The 6715-nt window shown below is 31.8% G+C and overlaps 1 pseudogene; it reads right to left on the bottom strand.

The window, feature by feature from the left end:
- Nucleotides 1-281: 281 nt before the first annotated feature.
- Nucleotides 282-400, bottom strand: LOC111744166 (annotated as a pseudogene).
- Between the last annotated feature and the right edge of the window lie 6315 nt (nucleotides 401-6715).

The following is a 6715-nucleotide window of genomic DNA, read 5'->3' as shown; positions in this document are numbered from 1 at the left end:
TTATCTGAGTTGTGAAATTAAGAGAGAAAAATTATATATATAAATATATATGTATATATATGTAATTATATATATATATATAAATATATATGTATATATATGTAATTATATATATATATATAATCTTTCTTAACCTATATTTTTTTAAACTTGACATAACCAACATTTATTAAGTTAAATAAAATTATGAATATTTTTTTTTTAGGTGAAGCAACCCTTGGTTGACCTCACAAATTGCAAGGACCTTGTCAGTTTACAATCCCTTATTTTTTAATTTTTTACGCCTACAGTACCTGGTCTTCCTAGGAGGTCTCCCATCCAAGTACTAACCAGGCCCAATCCTGCTTAGTTTCTGAGATCAGATGGGATCGGGCTTGTTCAGGGTAGCATAGCCATAGACAAAATTATGGCTATTTTATGTTTTTAAGCAAAAAATGAGAACACTATTTTCAATGAATCTCTTCTAATCACACATTTTGTTTTTATTTCAGGACTCTATGATTATTTTAAATTTTTTATTTAGAAATAATTTAAGAGAAAAATAGCAAGATTCAATGAAACAACTCCGTATATCACGAGTTTCCCATTATCATTTTATCATATTTATTGTCTCTCCTCTGTTAGTATGTATGTGTTTATATCACTATCTCTAAAATTCTACTCTAACACAACAGGATTCATTCAGGCTTTCCATCTTTCTATATCTGTAACTTGCTTCTGCAACACTGAAAACTATGGCCCCATTTTGATCAAACTAAATATTTGCTCTATCACTCTGTATATGACCAATATCTGAAACACAAGTGCTGCTTCCTTAGTCCTAGTCCACTGGCCATGGCCACGCTTGTGTTCACCTCAGTTAAGGCCCTGCCCTATATAATCCATAAACATGAGAGCCCTATCTGCCAAATTCTCAACCCAGCCAAGGGCTAGGAGAAGGTGAAGACGAGAGGGTGGCTACTACTAGTATACATTTACTTTTTTAAGTACTCCATATTTTTTTTGCTTTTAAATATCTTTCAGAAATGTGTATTATTCAGATGTGGAATCTTTGCTATTCAGACTTTAAAACTATCATCTCTCATAAGTCTCATTTCTTTGTACTTTTCTTTGAACTCTTATATAGAATTTTTAAAATGTATACCGTACCAATATTTGATTGTCTGAAGTTTCAATTATGTTCTTTATTGGCTTCAAAGTTGGATTTTAATTTTGCTATTACATTGTAGTTATCTGGAGGAACTTCCTTACATCAACCCTGATTTCAATAGGAATGAAGGTTTTGTCACTGTATCTTATTCTATTCTTCTCCAATGATATTTTGATTTTATCTTAAGTGAAGTCCTGGGTCCAAATAAGTATTTAGAGGTCCAAGTGGATGTTTTCCTTTTTCATGTACAATTATCATCTGAAGCATATTATCTTTTTTGCTATTCTTTCTTTTGTGTTTAGTAAATATTATATATCCCATGTCCTATGTATTTGTTTGCTTATCATTTATTGAAGAGCTTTCTCTAAATGTGATTTTTTAAAAAGACAAGATGAAGATTACTTATCTCTGTTCATGATGCCCTCGAGAATTCTAACATTTTCACTTTCACATACCTGCTAGAAAGTGGAGCAATTTGTAGAGCTTCACTCCCAATTTCCAGTGACTAGTAGGCATTGTCTCATGAAGTTCTGCTTTTTTGATAGTAGAAAAGGAAATTTCATCTACTTATGTTGACTGGAAATGACATTTAGCTCAGGCGTAGTTAGTGAAAAGTTACATTTTCTTCCATGCACTTCTTTTTGCATTCTCCCTGCCTCTGTTTCCAACTAATTGTCTAGGGTCAGAACTGGCGAGATGGTGACAGCTCACACAGGCTTTCAAGAGCCCACTGAGCACACCTCTTCCCAGCTTCATGTTCATGGATGACATACTGGTCGCTTGAAAGGGAACATTGCAGGAACGTTTACAGTATGAAAATACGTAAGCACTATAAAAGAAGGCTTATATTTCTGGAAAGCCAGTTGTTAAACATTCACCAAGACACCACAGGATGGTCAATACCTTTTTTTTAACCTCCTATTAAGTCAAATGAATAACAGTGTATAAGACAGTTTATCTTCTGAAATATGCAAGGTGTCTTTCTCATTTAATCTCCATGCAAATGATAGAACTGAAAATTCCTCACCAATTCAGGAGCTTGACTGTGAATCTTAGCTTATGTGCTATTATAATCATAAAAACTGTCTTTGCAAGAAAAAGTTGAGAGGGTAGAGAGTGGGAATGGATTTAAAGACGGCTTTTTTTTCCCCCTGGGATTTCTAGTCTAGCATCATTTTTTTAACCCGAAAATTTCAATTAAAGCCAAATATATATATTTTTTATAATTTATTTCCCCAAAGGAAATTATTTGTTATAATTGTTTTTGGTCAAAATATAAATGTAAAAGTATTACTATGTAAATTAAGTATCCATTTGTAGGTACAAAGAAGCTGATGACTATGAACATTCTATTATTTATTTTCTCTTTTCTTTTTTAATAGTTAGAAATTTCTGGATATTAAAGACAACTTAAATCCTCCTTATTTTTTAACTTTCAAGATATGATCAATACCCACAATCTTATTCTTTCTAAATACAAGAATCCATTATCAAATACTTATTGAATGTCTAATGTTATCCAGACACTCATCTTAATGATAGGGTGGGTATACAACAAACTATCCGGCCTTCACAGAGTTATCATTCTTTTCAGGAGTTTTCACTTTAGATCATTATTTACCTTGTTTCATTTTGAACAAATGGCTTTACTTCACTTTTTTTTATCTAACTTTCTCCAAAATCTGATTCTGCTGATAGTAGTTTGTTATTGACAATATTTTTCAGTGTTTACATCCTACCTTGCTTTAGGCAAAGGCAATAAAGAAAACATCAGCTGAATCATCTTAAAAATATGAAGAAGTATCTTTCCCCAAACCTTTCTGCCATGCAATTTGCCTCTACATAAATATCCTTCTTTTAAAATAAATGTACTAGGTAACATGTACACACATATCCATTTATTCACTTTTGTTTATATCAAAAAGGATAAGAATATCTGTAAGGTATAAATATTTATCAGTTTCCTCTCTATTTTATTGTTTTGCAAGGATCTTTAGTTGGTGTCACCAGGCTTTGAGTCCTTTTTTGAGGTCAGGAATGTTAGCACAGAATTCTTCATACAGGTATTCTGTATTTCTGTAATAATTTGTGTGTGTGAGTGTGTGTGTTTGTGTGTGCACATGCTTAATGACTGAGGCATAAAAAGAGAAACCAGTTCATTTTCCTATAGTTATACTGTATTCAAAGGATATATGTATGGAAAATAAAACCACTCTCTACTGTCATTTTGATCTGAGAATATTTTAAAACCTTTCCTTATAAACATTAGAAAATCTAATGTATGTGAACTCGTACAAAATAATATAGAAAAGGAAAAAAATCTCTAGGTATCATAAAAGATGAGTGAACCAAACATTAGATCTGTGAGTTTATGGGCAGACAATGCAGGGCCACTGGTCAGTGTGGGAGAGTAGAATGGAATGGTATCCAAATCTAAGTTTTAAGGAAACAGATTAGGTTTTTGCAATTATGATGTACAGTGAAAATCAAGATCTTGGCATAGAAGAGGGACTTTAAAAATATTGCACCTTCGAGGAAAGGAGAATTATCTAAGCTTTAGTTATTTGTCCAGGAAGGTGGTACTAAGTTTGTCTTTTCCAAATTTTGGATATACAAATAAAAATCTATTGAGAGAAACAAATAAACAAAAACAAGTATGGTGGTTAAGTCTACGCTACAACCCATCTTGATGGAGTAAACTACCAGAAGAATATTAACATAAACTTCAACCAGGCAGTGATATTCAACACACACACACACACACACACACAATCAAAATATGTTAAAGAATATATTCAAAACCTGAGTAGTATTTTGTTCCCTCATGTAACAAAAATATCTTTTATAAGTGAGTTCACTTAAAAACTTACAAAACAACATGAGCCAGAATCAGTAAGGAAAGTTAGCACTGCAATTTTCAAAACCAAGACATAATGAAACAAAATAAAAATTATTATAAAATATATCTTGTGTCTGACCATTTCTTATAACCATTACTACTATCATCTTTTCTAAGCAACTACAATCTCCTATTTCAGTTTCAGAAACAAAACCTAAATCATGTTTTAGATTGGACATTAGACACTGGTCATCCACTAGATCCACTATGAAGTGTTCTCGCCACAGCAGGCAAAGGGAATATGCTAAAACTTAAGTCATTAGACCCTTTGCTCAGAACCTCCTATTAGTTTTATAGCTCACAAAGACTAAAAAACAAAATATTTGCAATGACTGAAAATGTCCAGTACGATATTCCCCATGCCTCTTGCCTCCCTGATTTCATCTCATGTGTTGGCTTTCCTTGCATCTCTCAACCACACTGGCCTCCTTGCTGTTCCTTGGAGATATGAGACATCATCCCTCTTCAGGACCTTCGAATTTGCTATATTTTCTGCTTGAAACAGTCTTCCATAAGACTTCTCTTAGTTCCTGAAAATGTTTACTCAATTATCCTCTTCTCAGTGAGGATTTTGTTATGACCCAATCCAAAACTACTATAATCCAACTCTCATCTCCCTTTTTCCCCTCTTGAGATTTATTTCTCCTAATACGTATCACTCTAATACACTATATCTGCACTTATTTTCCTTATTGTCAACTTCCAGGAATCTAAATTTAATGAAGGCAGAGGTTTGTTTGTTTGTTTTTAATCTCTTCACTGTTGTTTGGCCAAACCAAAAACAAAGCCTAACATATTTGTGTTTGATATGCTCAATAAACACACAATGAAACTGTAATTATAAAAAATGCATAAACATACAAAGTCAATATGTATACCAATAGCAAACAATTAAAAACAGTCATAAAACAGATATAATACCAAAACTAATATAGAAAACTTAAAGAGAATCTATTTAGAGGGAGAAATGATCTCTATGCAGAAAGTTAAACAATTGTATTAAAGGAGATAAAATATTCAAATAAATGGAAATATGGATAATTTCCATGAGTCAGAAGGGTTCACATGGTAAAAATAATTTTTTCCCTAAATTAATCTTTGAACTCACTGTAATTCCAATCAGTATTTAGACAGATTTTTTTCCAGAGTTATTTAAATCAAAGCTAAAGTTCACATACATGATAATAATACCAAGAATGTCAAGAATGTTTCAATTAGATTTTAAAAAAAAAGAATACAGAGGAGGGCATGTGAACCTGCTTTACCAAAAATCACTTACAAATAAAAAGTATTTAAGAAACTATAATATAATTTCATAATTATGTTATACAAAGTATTTGGGCAGAAATTAAAAACAAACAAACAAACAAATAAAGCCATAGAATAAAAGAGTAAAAATAGAAATATACTCACATACTTTTTGGAAATTAGTATATGTATAGGTAGAAAAATGTGCCCTCGCACTCCACCCAGCCAATGTGTCCACATCCTAACCCTTGTCATCTGGGAATATGTTTCTGTTAATGGCAGAGAGAATTTGCAGATGTGATTAAGGATCTTGAGATGGAGAGATTGTTCTGGATTAGTTAGGTGGGCCCAATATAATCATACGGGTCCTTATAAATGAAAGAGGGAAACAGAAGTGTTATAGTAGGAGTTATGATGGTGGAAGCAGAAGTTGTAATGATACAGCTGCTGGCTGGAAGGAGGCCACAAGCCAAAAAATGCAGGGAGACTCTAGAATCCAGAAAAAGAAACAGATTCTTCCCTACAGTCTTCAGAAGGAACATAGCTTCGCTGATACATTGATTTTAGCCAACTGAGAACCATTTTGTACTCCTGAATCCCAGAAATGTATGATGATTGGTGCTATTTTAAACAACTAAGTTTATGGTAATTTGTTACAACAGGGAACTCATAGAGTATATGATAAAAAGACATTACAAGTCAGTAGAGAAGGGATGAGCCATTTAATAAATTAAATATTTCTTTGTGAGAAGTAAGACTTCAAAATTGTTAAAATTATCATAAAATATCTTCATGACATCTGGACAGAGAAGGATTTCTTTTTTCTTTTTCTTTTTTCTTTTCTTTCTTTCTTTCTTTCTTTCTTTCTTTCTTTCTTTCTTTCTTTCTTTCTTTCTTTCTTTCTTTCTCTTTTTTTTTGAACAGAGAAGGATTTCTTAAACAAGGTACAGAAAATAAAATCTGAAACACTAAATTTGGATAATTATAATTACATTACGCAAAAATAGCTTCTGTATGTCAAAAGCCACATTTGGAAACAAAAATAAAAGCCACAGATGGGCTGGAATGAAATGGATAAGTAAAATTACCAAATAATCACTTTTTAGACTATAACAATGACTATAAATTTCAGCCAAAAAATTAGAAAAAAATTCTCAATAGAAGTAAAACAAGTGGCCAATGAACAAATGAAACATTGTTCAAACTCAAAATTAATCACAAAATCAATTTTAAAGTTATGATAAAATCACATTTCACAATCACAAATTAATAAATATCACAAGTCTATTGAAACAAGCTTGTTTTCATAGGATAAACCTAGGTCAAAATAAAAAAATTATTTTCCAGATGCCTTTTTGATATTCAATTCTACTTTACGCTGTGGTCAGAGAATATGTTTTTGTTTTTGTTTTTGGTTA

Source organism: Pteropus vampyrus, unplaced genomic scaffold (genome assembly GCF_000151845.1).
Source record: "Pteropus vampyrus isolate Shadow unplaced genomic scaffold, Pvam_2.0 Scaffold5, whole genome shotgun sequence".
In the NCBI taxonomy this organism is placed as follows: Eukaryota; Metazoa; Chordata; class Mammalia; order Chiroptera; family Pteropodidae; genus Pteropus; species Pteropus vampyrus.
This window is presented reverse-complemented; position numbering and strand designations above follow the sequence as displayed.